At 39.4% G+C, this 18,707-nt stretch overlaps 1 long non-coding RNA gene across 1 annotated transcript; it reads left to right on the top strand.

Moving 5' to 3' along the window:
* The first annotated feature begins 6,187 nt into the window (after positions 1–6,187).
* On the top strand, positions 6,188–16,343 carry LOC117820460. Its single transcript, XR_004632748.1, has 2 exons — positions 6,188–6,584; positions 15,339–16,343. It is a non-coding gene; the product is annotated as an uncharacterized LOC117820460 (long non-coding RNA).
* The last annotated feature ends 2,364 nt before the right edge of the window (positions 16,344–18,707 follow it).

The raw sequence follows: 18,707 nt of genomic DNA, 5'->3' as shown, positions 1-18,707 counted from the left end.
CCATATTTTTTAAACGCAGCGCACTCCAAAACTGATCAATGTCCACCCTTGTCAGTGCTCGAGTTTCAACAGACAGTACCCTGTCCCAAATCCATCCTGGAGCCGTCTTTCCGCTTCCCCAAAGATGACCGCCAAGAGCTAGTCTGACACAGGCAAAGTGAACTTTTTACGAGGTATTACTCTAAAACAGTGGTCTCCAGTGTTTTGGACTTAAGAATCCTTGTGACTCCTTTTAAATGTCACCAATAGCTCAGCTTAGCTTAACCCAGCAGAACTAATGCTTTAATTTAACTGAAACATTTCGTGTGGTTTTTCCTAAAAACCCAATAATTTCTGCAAAATGTGAAATCTTACAGCTGTTTGAGCAACCTTCAGCAAGCCCATAGAAGATGTGCAAAGTAATCCGAGGTCAACATGTCAGAGAGGGCATAAAGAAGAAAAGTGTTCGTGGTTTGAGTTATGGGTAAAGGAGTTCAAATATTTGAAGGAGGAACATGTTCAGATGCTGTTATATTTGTCAGGTCCTCCTGGTTGTCAGGGAGACGTCCATCTACTGGTCACACTGCAAAAAAAGTAGCTTAAATATAAGGTACATAATAATTAATTCAAGGTGAAAATATTTCAAAACTAGTGAAATGATCTGTCCATGCAGTGAGTTAATCTTACATGACAAGAAATCTAAAAAATTAAATTGTTGAATCTAGAAATAAGCAGGCTCTGAAAAGTATTAAAAAGGGTTGAAATAAGTAGAATATGATGATTTTTAGCTGAAACTACTTGAAAACAAACTTCCTACAGCACAGTTAGAAGTGAAATATACTGAATATAAGCAAAGAAAATCTCATTGATTTATTTTGTATACTTACTTTGAACAAATGAAGGCCTGGGGAAGAAAAACATCAATTTAAGTAAAAAATGACTCACTATTAGAAAACTATGATTACACTGTTTCTTGATATAAGCTGGCTCATCTTAAAATAAACCCTAATCCATCTTCAAACTAAAACTAAAATCTTTAAACCAGGTCTTATTCTTAGAATATACCTCTAAAATGTTTCTACAGAAACCACAACAGCAAGCTGGATTACTGGCAACATTTAATACATGTCAGGATTAACAACATATAACATCAAGAACACTTTAATAGTGGCTCAGGGTTGATGCATACTTCATTTCAAACAGTCTTTAGAGCCAAACCAAAACAGATATATCACCATACAGCAGAACTCTGAGCATCAATAAGATACAGGCTGAACTGTCTTGAAGAGATGCCTTATGTGTTATTCTTAAATCAAGCAGCTTGAAGTTGTTACTCAATGTTGAAACAAGCTTTATTTTGATGAGGCTTTAGGTGAGACAACCAATGTAGCTTATTTTAACAGTCATTAACACAATTTAAGATTCCCAGACTAACTGAGACAAAAAGACATATTCATAATCAATTTAAGATTCAACCATACATACAAAGATTAAAAACAAGTAAAGAACTCTAAAAACAAGGTGATTCATCTAACATGTCTCAGTCTAAGAAGTAAAATCTTGTCATGTGTTGAATTATTTGCAGTGCTAAATAACTGAATGCAGATTAAATTGACTTTTTAAATGAAGACGTAACACAATTCCAAGGTTTCCTGACAGATAGCTAACTGAGTGGCCTCGTGCTGGTAATTTATTTCACTGATGCTGTTTTTGAGAGACTGTCAGCATCCTGATTGACTCACACACTGACTGTATGAACTACTCTCTGACTGACTGGCTGTGTAATTGCTCCAACCTCCCTCCCAGGGCATGTTTGGCATGCTGTAATTATTAGCAGTTATTATTAGTAGGTTTAATAATCATTGGAAGCCATTGTAATTAGGATTTGCTATTATGAGTGGCAGCCAGTCTCTCTCTGTGTGTGTGTGTGTGTGTGTGTGTGTGTGTGTGTGTGTGTGTGTGTGTGTGTGTGTGTGTGTGTGTGTGTGTGTGTGTGTGTGTGTGTGTGTGTGTGTGTGTGTGTGACTCGACTTGGCAAGGTATTGTTCAGTTGTAGCTATTATTGGCAGCCTGCTTTGTGTTCCCTTGACTTCTGATTGTTTTCATGTACACGTGAAAGGCCGTCCTTGGAACTGACACAGCTCCCAAAATCCTCATTAATTATTGTCAACTTATGATCTTGTTTTCTCTCTAATGACTCGAGCCTGACGAGCACATATCACATCAGAGGAGGGCTTTTTTTAGACACAGTCACATCTCCACACCTGTCCGTTGTATTTTTGTCAACACAGATGGAACAGTGTCCATTTCTGCCTTCAGAGCTTATCTGAGTTTCAGTCATTATTACTGGAGCTGGTGATGTGGCTTGAAATGTACAACCAGCATTAATATGCAGCAGTGGTAAGAAAAAGAAGGTGATTTTAAAAAGTCATCAAATGTCATCATCTCATTCAGCACTTTGTGTGGAAGTACTGTGCTTTGGGTTGTTTTCATAGACTGATAATACATGGACGTAACCTCAGTGACATCACCCATTGGTTTCCAAAGTGGAGTTTTGGAGCCTATCGTCGATGGATGCCATGTTGGAAAAGATGACTTAACCTAACTTACAATCGACCTAACTACAGGCACAGAGGTGGAGTTGGGGCAGGCCTTTAGCCTAACAGCTACAGTGTGCCCACCTGTCAGTCAAGTCAGCTGTGCCTGTAGTTATGCAAAAAATGTAACCTCAAAATCTTCAAAACTAATGTTTTATTAAAAACATGAACCCCATATAGTATGTGCGGTTAGAGAAATTAGCCATTCAGACCACTCTTGTTTTTTGTAACAGACTGTAAACGTGTTTATTTTTGCATTAAAGATGGGCTTTTCTGAATAGGTGTGTATGTGGTTTGCAGTGCTTCCATATCCAGCCTCAAGTGGACACTTGATGAACTGCAGTTTTCAGCACTCCCATATCAGCTTAATTCCCCAATGCCGAAGGATGCCGCTTGGTTGAATGAAAGGCTTGTGAGATCTTTCCAGAACAGGGAAGGGGAAGTTGTAAGTCTCTTTGATATAGATGTATTTTTTCCCTTAGTAATTTATGTACTCTAAGCCAGGGGTTCCCAAAATGTGGGTCTGGACCCCCTGGAGGGTCACGAGACACAAATGGGGGGTTGTGAGATGTCGCCAAGAATGTTTTTTTTTTATAAAGTTATCTAAAAATTTGAATTATTATTATTATTATTATTATTTTGATTTATTTACCCTGTTTTCTTATGTGGATCTTCCTTTTTGTTTGTACTGTGAATTATTTGTATTTGTGTATTAATGTTAAGTTTTTTGTATTTTTTGTATTTATTTATTTCTTCTTCTCTTTGTTGTTTTTTTATTACTCATATATAATTTGTTAACTTGTGGTGAACAAAGAAATACTGAAAAATGCAATAAAAAAAGTTGAATCACAAAACTTATCTATAAATAGTAAATTTTACCCATTATAGTAAAAAATAATAAAAATAAAAATAGTAGCTAAACTTGAAATAAAACCTTGAACATATAAAATGTAATGAGTTTTCTGCCTTTCTTTTTGCCAGATGACTCCTAAGTTTAGGATTAGTGAACAGTTAATTAACAGAAGCATCAGTAGCAGCAGGTTAATTCATAACAGCACAGGAAACACAGACACATGTAGCTCTAGCGAAAGTTCAGAGAGGAAGACTATAAAATCAATCACAGCAGTAGTTTAACTCTCCTCTCCCTCGTTCAATCGCTCACCCGCTTCCAGCTGCACGCATCGGAGCTGTCATTGGCTAATCAGCAGCGGCGTCATCCAATAGCTCAGTGGCACGCCCTTATCGTCAGCCTATCAACTATCTGCTGTCTTTTTAAATGTGTCTCTCTCCAGCTAGTTCCTTCTTGCACTGAAGGTGCACACCCCTCCACCTCCTCATCTCCACCTGGTCTCTGCAAAGTCTTCAACTCCTAGAATTCATCAACCACCACCACCAGTGTCTGGACTCTAGGGGGATTTCTTCTGCTGCCAAATTCATGCATCCTACGCTCACAACATTATCCCCATAGAGTCCTTACACCAAAGATTTCTGTCAAGTTCCATCATTCATTCAGTTGGAATAAATAACCTTTAATATTCAAATTGTGTCTCTCCTGATTGAAATGCTCATATAGGTAGGGTCATTCTCTGCAGACCAGCTAAATGAAGCCACATTAAATCACTTTGAGGGACAGTGGGGATCACGAGTCTTTGGCAACTATATTTTGGGGGTTGTTGGCTGAAAAGTTTGGGAACCCCTGCTCTAAGCCAGGTTTCCCTTGCAGTATCCATGCTGCATGGTAATGCATTAGTTCTTAATATATTTGGACTTAACACAAATTAAATCAAAGCTACAGTTTCTCTACACCAAGTCCAGAAGCCATCAGGTTGTGACCAGTTTAACCAAAGACTGATTTTTATCTTCTCAGGTAGTTTTATTAATTCATTCCAGAGGCTTGAATGGGCAAAATTATTTTTATTTACAGGCTCCCAGGGAAACTTTGCCTTGGGCAGTAGTATGTAGCCAAAAGCAAATCCCCCCCAGTGGCTATAAAGAACGTCTCATCTCATCTTGAAGCATGAAAATTACAAAGAAATGTTTGAAAACTGATTCATGTAACATAAATATGTGGGTAGGTGTTCGATTGTTGTTCTGACTGGAATTTAAAAAAGGAGAGTGATCCTCACCTCAAGAGAGGGATACTGTGAACAACAAAATACAAAAAGCAGAGGAGGATAAGAGAGGTGGGAGTATTGTTTACAGTAAATTCTGTTGTGTGTGTCTGTCCTCAGATTCACATCCTGACAGGGTCATGGACAGTGTATCAAGAACACTGAGTGTATCTTATTAAGTGTGTGTGTGCGTGTGCATGTGTGTGTGTGTGTGGGTAAAATTGCATTTCCTCCGTCCCCTGTGCTCTGTAATGACTCGTGGTGAACTCCACTGGCAGCTGTTTCCCCTTTCCCATCCTGCACACACACATTCATACACACACACAAAATACAGCCTGGAGGTAACCTTGAGGAATCTTCCATGTAATATGCCATGAGGTCAGCAACAGGGTAAGCTATGGGTTATGACAGCTAGATTATGCAAGCTTGTACATTTTTCTTCTTCAAAAACGTGAAGATGGCAGGGCCCATAGTACGGTGATATGAAGTATCTGTAGCAGGCCCACTGCATTAACAGCTCTACATCAATGATAATAAATAAATCAATGGACTAGTCTCTGTTCATTGTATTGAAACTTGAAACTAACTTACTGTAAGATTTAGTGTTCAAAACACACTTTTAATACTTTTTATTTTCCTCTTCTGTGGGCTGCACCCTATGTATTGCTGCGACCAATTTACGGGTGTAAAATGCAGAAACGTATTTTGACTTTGCAACAGAATTTTACTCAGAAGGTGGAACCCCAAGAAGCAAGTGGCCTCTTTGCAAGGCAGAGCATGCAGGGATAAATTGCAACATAGAACATACTGGTGGCGCCACTTGTATAGCTTTTCTTCACCCATTGGGTCATAATCATACATTCAGAGAAGACGTTGGTGTAAGTAAGCCTCAAGGAGCACTGGTTCCATTGAAAAGATCCCTCAGTTCAAGACTGCAAGTGACCAGCAGAGGTGGGTGGGGCAAGTGAAGCTCAAATGGTCAGGAACATTGGGTCCATACCTCACATCAATCAAAGTTACCATAGGCTGAGCTCATCTACTATACCCGTACTTGATTTGTGTTTATTGACTGTAAATTCAGCAAACAGTAGATGTTCATATGCGTACCATGTTTCTTTGATTCACTTGGTTCAATGGGTTGTTGAAGCCCAGCTTATTTTCCAGGTTATTATTTAGCATTAATGCCACCTTAAAGTTCAATTTTTAATCATGAAGTCCAATCCAATGAGGTTATACTGTTCATAGGTGACATAAAGAAACAACTAGATCATAACGTCAAATTAAAAAACATTGGATTTATGTTCTGTCAGTTTTCCCTCTTTTCTAATCTGCTCTCCCCCAGTAACTTAACATCCACCTCCCCTCTGCTGCTCCCTGCCTGCAAGCCCCTCCCACCTCGACAAGCTCATTCCTCTCACCTATGCATGCAGCTGCTTTCCCTTGCCAATCAAGCTAGTATTTGAGCCTCTCCCTCTCATTCACTCACTGTTTGCCAGATTGTTCACCTTCCTGTAGCAAGGCTAACTCTCACTTATCCCCTGTGGCTGGACCTGCTTGCCTCTGAACCGCCTGCCTTGTTGTAATCTTGGAAATCGCCTCTTCCCCAGCTCCTCTCATGTTCATGCAACAAGGCTGTTGAGTGAGTTTACTTGTTTACTTTCCTGAGGATTTATGTGCTTTCTGGAACTCCTACTGTGTCCTAAACCGTGCACGTGCTGTGGATACTGCCCTGCTTGCTTCCAAAACATCTGCCTGGACTCAACTTACCCTTCAACTGCTCCTTACTTCATTCACTGATGTCACCTGGATTTGAACCTGCTGCTTCCTCAACCACAGCGATTGTTAGGTCTCTCATGGACCAAGCCTGTTTCAAAGACTATGGGATTTACAATCAGAGGTAGGTAGAGTAAACCGAAACAGTACTCAAGTAAAAGTACTGTTACTTTCTAATGATGTTACTCAAGTAGAAGTAAGAGTACTCATAGAAATAAGTACTTGAGTAAAAGTAAATAAGTACCTAAAAAAAAAACTACTCAAGTAGTGAGTAACTTGTGAGTAGTATCATATATAAAATTGTACTGTATTGGAAATGCTAATAACAATGTGAAGTGCACACTGCCTTTAATAAAGTGACATAAATAGGAAAAATGCCAAAATGAATGCTGTTAGGCATGGTTTACTTTCAAACATTAAAGAAAGAGAAGCTGCAATGTGCACAAACTAATGTACCCACTTTCATTTTTTACAACAAGCTGAAACTTCAAACTGTGTCTGAGATGTCATCAGAACTCCAGAACATTAATACTCCGATATTACAATAAAAAATATATCTATGCCTTCCAAACTTTCTTTTTTAACCTTTAACTTATTTTCAGTACATCTTACTTAAAACATCACTTGAAAATACTAAAACAACTTGGAAGTGTTTAAAAAGGCCATGAACTCAGTCCTGAAGAACCTCTCTGAGGTGACTGTTTTATTAGCATGCTACCTTACTGCTCTTATAAGTTACTTTAGATTACTTTCCAACATTTCTAACATGCTTTTAAGATTTAATGTTAACCAGTATGATCCTTAGCTTACCTAACTGATAACTCACCATGACATGTTTTTAAATTTAATTGTTCTATAAGCTCAAGTTTTCCACCGTATAGAACAGAGTAAGCAGCGCATAATGTGACTGTTTCTCCTTCTCGTCATTTAGAAGTTATGAGAGAGTCTGGATGTTGGGTACAGGGTAAACATGTTCCTCCAAAGGGGACGCAGGTATTACGCAGCCTCTCTCCCCAGCTGTAGGTGGAGGAGGGGGCGGAGCTACTTCTCTGTTCATTCAGTGTTGAGGTTATTTATAGCTTTGGATCAGAAGGAGCTGCGTGAGAGATGACTGAGTATAAAACATATAAAATGAAGAAAAAAAGGAACGGTAAAAGTAGCGACTGGACAGCCCAATGTAACGAAGTAAAAGTACATATTTTTTAACACAAATGTACTTGAGTAGGAGTAAAAAGTACTCTGCAAAACAAATACTCTCAGAAGTACAATTTTTTGAAAAAACTACTCAAGTACATGTAACGGAGTAAATGTAACTCGTTACTACCCACCTCTGTTTACAATGGAGCCGGGGTAGTACCATCTACCTTGCCTGCCTTGGCCACCATTGACTGTTCCCAGTGAACATGCTCAACCTTTCCCTCTCTTTGGATCCTCCAGGCCACTAAAAGACTATGTCTCTGGCTGGATGTATAGCACTGAGTCAAGCTGGGTGGGATTGTTTGATGTGTGCCGCTGTGTTTAGCTGCTGGTCTGCATTGTCTCATGATAAAAGTTAACGTGGGACTTCCAAGATAGGGAACAGAAGTCACAGTATATACACAAGGATAATCCAGGTATGAAGAGTTGGCCACACTCCAATCTGTGAACACAAATGGAGATCTTACAATCCATTTTCACTTAGACACTCAGCCTTGTAAATTTGTTGCTATCCCCATGCATGCAGCTGGATTGGCTGTAAATCTCAACCTGGTAAAGTAGGTCACAGATTCATGTGGCTTTCCAAGAGATCACACACATTATTTTTTCTTCATTGTGTGTGTTTTGGTTTGTTTCTTGCCTCTGTGCTGTTGATAATCATGGCCACAGGCATTTTGATTTACAGTATGTTTTCCATCTGTCGGTGCTAGTCTTTGCTCATCTGGTCAGAAGGCTGTGAGAGCCTGCATTTATCAATAGAGCTGTCAATCAATCATCTTTTGTAATAAATAAATTAATAATCTCAGAAAAATAACTCTTGGACATAATTCATCATGGTAAGAATGAACTATGATGATGGAAACCATGTTTGAGAAAAAAGTATTCGACGTGTATTTTAACTTCATTGTTTGAATCATGTTCCATCTGTTAACATGACGAAGGACGTACAACCGACACTGTAGCCAGTCAGCAAGGGGAGCTCTAAATATTTTGGCTTCAGTCAGTGAACACTTATGGTGTCCATTAGTGTTGTAGTACTCAAGACCGGTCTTGGTCTTAAGACCACTTATTTAAGGTCTCGTCTCATCTCAGAATAGAAAGCATTTTTACTCTGTCTTGTCTCGGTCTCGGACTGGGGAAAGGCTCAACAAAACAATCCTGCGCATTTACCCCTTCGACCTCCTACCTTGCCTGAGATCACAGGCAACAGGAAACACAGTTTTAACTCTAATCTGAAGCAAAAGAAAGGCAACACAGACAAAACCAAACCTTGTTTGTTGCTGTTAATTGTATTTAAAGCAAACTTAAATCAAATAAATAGAAGTCTTTTATTTTGTTAACTCTCATCATGATGATTTTTCATTGATATACATTGTCTTGGTCTTGTCTCGGTCTTGCCCTGCCTTGGTCTTGACTCGGTCCCGATCCCTAAATGTCTTGTCTTTGTCTTGGTCTTGGTGCACTCTGGTCTCGGACATGTCTTGGTCTCGGTGGATGTGGTCTTGACTACAACACTAGTGTCCATTTTAATTTTCAGTTTACAGGTGTGACTGACCAATCGAGTGATACAGCTACTGTCCAGCATCACACTGTTGAAATAAAGGTATGCAGGAGCTCTGGCGCATATCTTTATTTCTAACCAAACACTCTTGTTTAGCATTAGCTTCTTGCCTGTGAATGGTTGTCTGTTAGTCTGTCCTGACCGTTGTGAGGTTCTACATAGCATAATTACAAACCACCAAAAACACTTTATTTGTGACTTCATTTACACAATTCTTTGTCTTTGGATCGAATTTTATTTGAACCGTTTCTGTTTTTCATTTACTCAGATGTGATTTTTTAAACCTTGTTATATAAAGGTATTTAGAAAGAACATTCATATTTTGCCTTCTTCTGGCATGAGATCCTCAGGAAATGAAAAACAAACTCCCTATTTTCCATAAATGCTAATGCGGCAATGAAAAATTTGTGATGAGTCCGGAAATATTCAGTGGACTCTGAGGTCAAGAAACAAATTTGGCGCACATGCTATCGTGAAATTATAATTATAGACAGAAAACAGTTCTTCAGTTTCTAAGGCTGTCAGTCAGCAGCTGTGACAGCATGGCATTGTTTCATCTTTATCAATTCAGAACAGTCTTCCTTGTGAATTATTTTTGGTTTTCTAAAATAATTACAACAGAACAAGCCAAAACAAGAAGGAAATCATTTCAGAAATAATCAAACTCACTGATGATACTTTGTAAAGTATTTTCAGGCATCACCAGAGACAGTTACAAGGCAAAAGCTTCCTGAGTTTAGCCTCTTTGTAGGTACAGTATTTCATCCAAATCAACCAATGAAATGTCGTATCAAATGTTTAAATGTGCGGAAGTTTCAGTCCAGATTAGTCTTTACGAATTCTTCTTCATCAGAAGGATATGTAGAGCCTGACAGTCTCAATTTAGGAAGAGATTGACCCATTTAAGAAAACTTTGATATGTTTCAAAGAAAATGGACGAATGAAAGAGTTTAAAGCTCTGCTGTGGATAACCAGTGAGTATTTTCATCCTTTTCTCTCTCACGCAAAGACACGTACACAGATGCACACGCAAATACACTGTTCATACAGCTGTGGGGAGTTTCAGCCTATGTACACACACACACACACAGTCGCACACACACAGATCAAATAGTCAGTTACAGTCAGTCACAGAGCGGGGACCAGCATGACATGAGCAATTATAATCTTCCAAAAATACATCTCCCTCTTTACACAATCCCTGTCCAAGCTAATAGACTCTGTGGTTGAGGATTTGTGTTCAAATCGCTGGAGGAAAAGAAGCAAAGAGGAGAGAGAGAGAGAGAGAGAGAGAGAGAGAGAGAGAGAGAGAGAGAGAGAGAGAGAGAGAGAGAGAGAGAGAGAGGAGAGAGAGAGAGAGAGAGAGAGAGAGAGAGAGAGAGAGAGAGAGAGGAGAGAGAGGAGAGAGAGAGAGAGAGAGAGAGAGAGAGGAAAGAAAGTTAACTCACATACGCTTGTTTAGGTTCTCATCCCAAGCCAGTGATTGCAGTGAACACAACCAGTCACACAGTCTCAGTTTCACTATCTCTCAAAGAGTGAATCTCATTGAGTGCTTGGCTCAAATAACTGCACATCAAATAACAGAAGTCTACGGTTTAAAATGATTGTTTATGCTTTGAGTTCAAATTAATTATCAATACTTTTCTTTTCCAAAGTATGATTTCCAAGAGGACCATTTGTCTTATTCCCAAGCCATACCACACAGAATAATCAGTCTTGTTGACCAAATCTGAGGAGGACCTTGACTTGCATTGACTCTCCAAACAGTTTCTAAAGAATTCCCACTTGGGAATACGATGTATCAGCTTGAGCACAGTAACACACTGTGGGAACGTGTTGGATGAAACTACGTTAACGATACTGTCTTTTAAAAAAGAAAGAAATGTTATCTTGCTAAAAATGAGCATGCGGTAATACTGTGTAGGGGGCAGTAGTGGTTCTGTACTCTGGTTTCCTCCAGCTGTAAAATGAAGGACAGCTAAAGTAGAAGCAGTAGGTGCGAAGGAGGAAGATCAAACAATCAATCTTTATTTGTATGGCACCAAATCACAACAAACGTTGTGCAAGACGCTTTTAAAAACATAGGAGGTCTAGACCACTCTATGTGCATGTGTGTGTGTATGTTTGTCCAGGCAGGTCATGGACTGTTGAACCCAGCACTGTGCCCCATACCGTCACCATCACCTGTGGAGGGTCTGTCTCTCTCTAGTGTTTTGCTTTTGCTCAGCTCAGTGTGTCCGTGTCTGAATATCTGTTTGTTCTCTTGCTTTTCCTCTTTGTCATTATAATCCCTAAAAGTATTAAAGTTAAGTGAGGTTAAGACAGAATTTATTTAATAATCATTGTTACATGGCTGTTAAATAATTGATAATCATTGGTCAGTATTCCATAGCAACTGTCTGTTACCTGTTGATGTAAACCAGATGCCATGAAGATAGTTTCCAAGGATAACCAGATCCTACATGTCAAAACAGATCCAACCATGGAAAGGAGTTGAGCGCTTTTCACCTGTGCTTCAATCAATCAATCAATCAATCAATCAATCAATCAATCAATCAATCAATCAATCTTTATTTGTGTAGCGCCAAATCACCACAAACGTTATCTCAAGACGCTTTTACAAACAGAGCAGGTCTAGACCACTCTATGTCAAATTATGAACAGAGACCCAACACCAAGACAGGATAAGACTCAGTCTGACCCCACCTTGAGCATTGCACCTCGCAGTAGTTGCAGCGGCGAGAATAAACTTCCTTTAACCGGCAGAAACCTCGAGCAGAACCAGACTCATGTTAGACAGACATCTGCCTCGACCGAGTTGGGTCTGGAAAGAGGGATAGAGGAGAATAAGAGAGAGAGAGGGAGCTGTGATAGTGATGAGACGAGTAGTAGTAGCTGTTGCCGCTGGAGTCCAGCACGTCTGTATCAGCTGGAGTCTGGAACATCCACAGCAGGAGGAGGTCTACGACAGCTCAGAGGAACCTACGAGACAAGGGAGCTCAGGGACTCCAGAAAGGTCTATGGTTAGTAACTTTAATGGGACAGGCAGAGTTAAAGTAAGTGATGGGGGGTTGGGGGAAAGGGGGTGATATAGGATCCAAGTGTGAAGATTTGGTCGTCAGCTAGCCAGCTAGCCTTTACCACATTGTGTGGCTTCTGTTGCAGCGCAAATTTTGTCAGAGGTCACAGATGAAAGCAAGATATAAAGTCTACCTGAATTCCCCCAAATTCCTCACCTGTTTTTTTTATTTTGTAAAAAAGACAGGGTGTTTGCAGACACTCCAGTCTGCAGGAAATGCAGAACAACAATGAATGTAAAAAGGAGAAAACAAATTTGTACAGAGAAAAGGATAAAGATGTGATCAGTGGAAATTAGGCCAAATATATCAGTGGTTAGTTCTCTGTCCAACTATGTTTAATGAGGGTTACAGACTCTCTCTTCACCTTTCTGTTCTCATGTTCGTAGTATTTCAATCCTCCTTGTGTTCATAGAAATGTGTCTAAGAAGAGAAGGACAGTAAAGTTGACTGATTTCCCCCCTCAAGTTTTCAATTAATATCTTAATAATATTGTTATTGCAATTTTCTTTTGTACCTGAAAACGTGAGGTGAAATTCTGATTTTGTGACAGTCCTACTCCAGAGAAATGGCAACGAGTTCATTTTGTGGACCTTGGTGTAGAAAAGCTCTTTCACCTTTTTTGGGAAATGACTCTTAAGTGCTGAGAGCTTTAAAAATTAGTCAAATCAACCAAGACAAAGCCACTTATTTCATCACATACTGGCTTACATGTGACATGAGCAAATCTAATGCCGTACTGTTTTTGTAATGTTCAGAGTAGATCTCCTCACAGTTTACTCCTTGTCCATTCTGTTTGTGCTGAATTAAAAAATATAGCATCTATGTCCCGCCCTTGCTCTGTAAAAAAAAGCAGGCCACCTGGTTATGGCAACATGTAGATTTGTGCACTTCTGTTCATTCTCTTGTCGTGTGCCTACTTTCTCTTTTTCAGTGTCCTCACTTATAAGAAACACAGCTGCTTTCATGATAAGGACCAAAGTTGCTTCCCCAGTTGAGGTAGCAGATGCTGAGGTGTCCATCAAAGTGCTGATTATTTGTAGATGTTGGAGTCCTTCTACTGCCAGCGTATTTGTGGGAAAGAGCTTGTGATGAACTGATGGGAGGGGCCTATTTATCTGGCTGTTCAGTTCAGATAACAACAAACTTTTCTCCATGGTCTCATACAGCACCTTTCATTTCAGAAAGGTGACAGAAATACCTTGTTTGGCTGCTAGACAAGATGTTTGGGAAACAAAAATTATAAAAAAAAAAATATGTGAAAAATACTGTGGTAAAACAATTCACAACAGAAAAAAGGAGACCAGAATTGGGAGGAATGATGACTGAAGAGAGATAGTTTGTTTATTCATCAATGGGACTCACAAGGACTGAGAGGAAGAGGATGGAGCTCAAAGATGACAACAGAATGAAAGACGATGATTAGTTGCGAGAAGAGGAAATTGCACACTTGTTTGTATCCCTTTGTGTTTTGCAGGTAGAACACCCATCTATCATCTCTTTGTTTTTATTAGTTTTATAAAGACATACCAGCAACGAGCAATAATGAATCACTGTTTGGATTTAATTTGATGCCAGTTCTGAAATTATAAAGTATCTCCGCCTCTTTAACTGACATTTAATTTCCTTTTCCATCCCTTCCCCTGCAAGTTTAAACAAGCTGTTTGCAATATAAACATCACATTCAGTTATATTCATCTTGTCAACATTTTCATGCTGATCATCAGAAGTCTGTTTACCTTTAAACTGAACTTAAGGTGTACTGAGGATCTGGTGTCAATAGCCCTTTTCACAGTGCCAATTGACGAGTGATATTTACCCCCCTGTAACGTCCAACCTTCAGTATGAATGTCTCAGAGGTGTTTTGGTGGGACCAGGTTGTCGTACTACTGTGACAGCACCTCAGAGAGGCATTCAGGGCAACACTGAATTACTGAGCAGACAGCGTTGATGCTGTCTGCTGCCAGAGGGTTGTGTTCCTGGGGCGGCTGTGGCTTAATGGTGGAGTCGGTTGTTCCTCAACCTGCAGGTCGGGGGTTTATTCTGAGCCTATGCAATTAGTGTATGATAGTGATTAGGGGTGTAACGATTCTTTTTAACAACCATTCGATTCGTATCATGATTCCTGGTTGCCGATACGATTAAAGGATGATATTGGTTCATTTAGAACGATACGATCCGAATCGATTCAGTGACTTGAAATCGATTCAGTAACTTTTTAGCCAAAAATTCAACCAGTGTGATTGAAATAAATCTCTTGATACTGGACAGTCCTAGATTCCTGTTGTTGTTGTGATGTTTTTGTCCCGAGTCGAGTTTTGTCCTCGTCTCTGACTAAACATGCTGGAGAAGCCTGAGGCTTCTGCAGAGCTGATGTTACCTTGATGAACGCTGCAAGAGGTGCCTGGACGGTTGGCATTGTGTGAAATCCCATGGCGCCTTAGTAGGTGGTTGGATAGATTTCTGTTGCTGTGGTAACTTTACTGGACCTTTACATATCCTTCAAACAGCGAGTGACTTATTTAGAACACCTCCGTCTTTGCAAAAGCCAAAGTGTTTCCACACACTGGACCGCAATGGTGGCTTGATCATTTCTTGCTCGCCGGCTTCTCCTCCGTCATCCGCCATGCTATGTTTTGTTGTCTGCTGGCGCGTGGTGATGACGTCACAGACAGGCAGCCTGAATTGAGTAACGTTTAACGTCTTTATCATTAAAAGTGCAAAAAAAACCACATCAATATAAAGTCTGCCGTGCTTAAATCCAACGTGTTATTTCCTAGTATGGATACAATGATGTATATTCATAAAAGAACTGTAATAGAAGATAATTGAGTCCTTTATTTGATAGCTGACAGTAGAAAGATGAAAGGAGAGTTAATGAGAAACAGGGCAACTTAAGACCCCTGGTTGTAGTTCATGGTTGGTTGGTCAACTCTTAGACCTTTTTCTTAGTGACTTCTACTGGATGCTCCTCAATGGTGGTTCATTATATTCAACACACCATGAAAGTGGATTGAGCTAACTCTTGTTTCTTCTCCACCAGTCCAGTGCTGCTGATAGTCCAGCTGGCGGGCTCAGCTCCGGCCTGATTCAGTTGATTTCAAGATTGTTGGTGGTGCCATAAGATGATCTCCTGGCGACTGAGTGCCATGTCCTGGCATGGAGAACTGGTGGACAGACTCTCTCCTAAAGCCAGTTTTATCCACTGAAAGGCTTTGAGCTGAGCAGGAAGTGTAAAGAGGAGTGGACTGACACTCTAGGAGAAGGGGTTGCAGTAAGGTCAGACTCTTCACGTTACCTACTTTCCTCTCTCCATCTGTCTGACTAGGGCTATCTTCTCTGCACACGTTCATATAATTTCACGGCAGAAACAATGTTCAAAATGTCACCAGTTGAGGTTGAAACTTGTGTTTTCTGAGAGAGCTGGGTCATCTTATATCCGGCGTGTATTAGGGTCACATGACAAGCCATGGTTTGGAGAGCGAGCGAGGGATGAGAGGAAGAGTTAAACATGGATAAAGGAGTTTAAAAGGATAAAGGGTGTGAGAGGATGAGGATTAGTTGTTGTTTTCTCCACGGATGGTTTGGTTTGTTCAGAGTCTGTCCGTGTGTTTGCGCATGTTTTTGTGTATTTGAGGGGCTGTAGATGATTCCTGAAGGTCACAAAATGATTCACCCATTGGGGGAAATATATTTAAAGAACAGCATACATTCCACCGCAGTTTATTCACATTTTTTTCTACACTTGGCATAACTCAACAGTGGTCACACTGACCAGACGTGGGCTACTTCTTCTGTGTTTGTTCAGATGCTGCTGCTGCTGCCTCTGATGTTGTTAGCTTAGTTGTTGGCTATCTCTGCTGTCACACAGTAACACACACTCTGCTGTCCTCTTGGCAGCCTCAAGACTTTCTTTTTTGTGGTTTTTAAATCACAGCGACTTCTCAGAAGCGTGCAGTCACTAATGGAGCCAAAAGTAAACTTCATTTTTCACCATTAACATCTGTCATTTTATGATTACAAAAATAAAGGCCGAATTAGACCACAAGCTTGAAAAAGTTGTATTTTATTTTGTGGATTTTGGAAAAGCATTGTTGCATTTTTGGCCATAGCTTGTGATGATCACAGAGAAATTTGGTAACACTTTACAATATGGGTCCCTTAGTTAGCGTTAGTAAATGCATTATTAAGCATTAATTAACAGTTTAATAATAGTTTAATAACCGTTATAATGTATTACCTAACATTAACTAACACATTAGTTAATGCATTAATAAGCAGTTAATTAATGTCCACTGCTCAGAGTTAATTAATACATTATTAAGCATTAATAAAAGTTACAAAAGTTAATTAGTTAACCATTAGTGAATGCTTTCTGGACCCTTATTGTAAAGTGTAACACATGCATCACTTAGGTAACACATTATAAATGCTAAACTGCCTCATAAGCATAAGCATAAGCGTGTGCATCACTTTTAAGTGTCCTCTGGAAACACTTCTGTTGTGTTGCTGTCTATTTGCTACGCTTTTTTTTAATGTGTAGTGCTGTTGTCTTTGCATCGCGTTTTCTAAATGCAGCGAATGTGTTGTAAAATTGATGAAGATGTTTTCTTAATTTGCTTGTGTTTTGTCTTTTTGCATGTGTTTTCTTAAGTTGCAGTGCTGTGAGCTCTCAGGGCCACCGTACTTCTCTGTGCCAGTTGAGATGTTATCTGTGATTATCTGTTTTATTCTAAATAATATGTGTTGAATTCTTTATATGTGTTGCTTCAACTACATTTCAACTCATTTTGCTTCAGAGTATGTGTTACCTAAAGGATACATGTGTTATACTTTACAATAAGGGTCCAAAAAGCATTCACTAATGGTTAATTATGGTTAAGTAATGCTTATGATGCAGTTTAGCATTTATAATGTATTACTCAAGTGATGCATGTGTTACACTTTACAATAAGGGTCCAGAAAGCATTCACTAATGGTGAACTAATTAAGTTTTGTAACTTTTATTAATGCTTTATAATGTATTAATTAACTCTGAGCAGTGGACATTAATTAACTGCTTATTAATGCATTAGCTAATGTGTTAGTTAATGTTAGGTAATACATTATAACGATTATTAAACTATTATTAAACTGTTAATTAATGCTTAATAATGCATTAACTAACGCTAATTAAGGGACCCTTATTGTAAAGTGTTACCGGAAATTCTTAGTGAGCATTGTGGGCTCTTTAGACTAAGACACTATTTACATCATATGTTAACATACGATCCTTATCTGTAGATGCTCTCTGGATCTGAAGGGGCTGTGACTTGAGTGAGCACATTTACCTGACCATATCTGGAGGTAGATTGGTTCACGTTGTGTTTGGTCTGGTAAGAACAGAGATTTGGTCTTGACACAATAAAAATGGAGTAAACTTGAAGGCAGGATCAGAACGTATATTTTGAAAACAACCTGATGCAGCTGGCTGTCTAATGCCATGTAATTCAGCTGTGTTTGTGGATTTTATTTTGTCTTTGGTATTGGTCTCCTCAAAATAGGACAAGGTGAAGCTCCAATAAACTTTGTTCTTTCATAATAAAAGAAGAAGGCCAAAACATGGACAGCCCAATTAAGAGGAAAATAACAGCCTCCATAGTCCTTGTGTCCCTTTTGTTATTCTATGATTCACTGTGAGCAACCACTTTTGTAAACAGAGCAACATAAATTACCATGACCCATAAAGTAAGTCTTGTTTTTCTGTATAGTGTTAGTTTAACATTACATCATGTTAAAGGAGAAAACAGCAGTTATCAACTCTCTGCACTTAAACATTTAACATTTTATAACCCCACAGAGGCAAAGCAGCAGGATAAAGTCATTCCGTCTATAGCACAGCATCATAGCTAGAAGACAGTAAAGGAGGCACAAATTACTTCACTTCAGTAGGTTGAAGACAGCAGGACTCATTTTGGGTATGTGTGAGTATGTAAACTAACAAGCTTGATGGTAAGCGTACAAATTGTGTCACTGGGATCAGTGTAAAAGTGCAAAGACAGAGTGACAGATCTGTTGCAGCATCCACCGCTCCTGCTGTTACAAGCTAACATATACGAAAACTTTAGTGTTGATTGGATCTTGAAGTGCTCTAAAAAGTCTTTATGAACCCTCCTGCTTCCTGCTGGGAATATTACCAGAAGATGAGGAGTACAGTGGCCATGCAGCTTTGCTGAGGGTCCTTCTTTTAGTTGCAAAGAAAATCATCACAATCTCCTGGTTAAGGCCACAGCCCCCCACAGTCACACATTGGAAGAAAAAGTTGAAGGACATTTTTTATATAGAGAGTATAACTGCAGGATTACAGATAAAAACTGATCTTTTCCAGATAAGGTGGGCGCCTGTTGCTTCATTTCTTTTTGGCTAATTCTCT

This window comes from Notolabrus celidotus, chromosome 10 (genome assembly GCF_009762535.1).
Source record: "Notolabrus celidotus isolate fNotCel1 chromosome 10, fNotCel1.pri, whole genome shotgun sequence".
In the NCBI taxonomy this organism is placed as follows: Eukaryota; Metazoa; Chordata; class Actinopteri; order Labriformes; family Labridae; genus Notolabrus; species Notolabrus celidotus.
The sequence above is the reverse complement of the archived record's forward strand: the minus strand, read 5'-3'. Positions and strand labels throughout refer to the sequence as shown.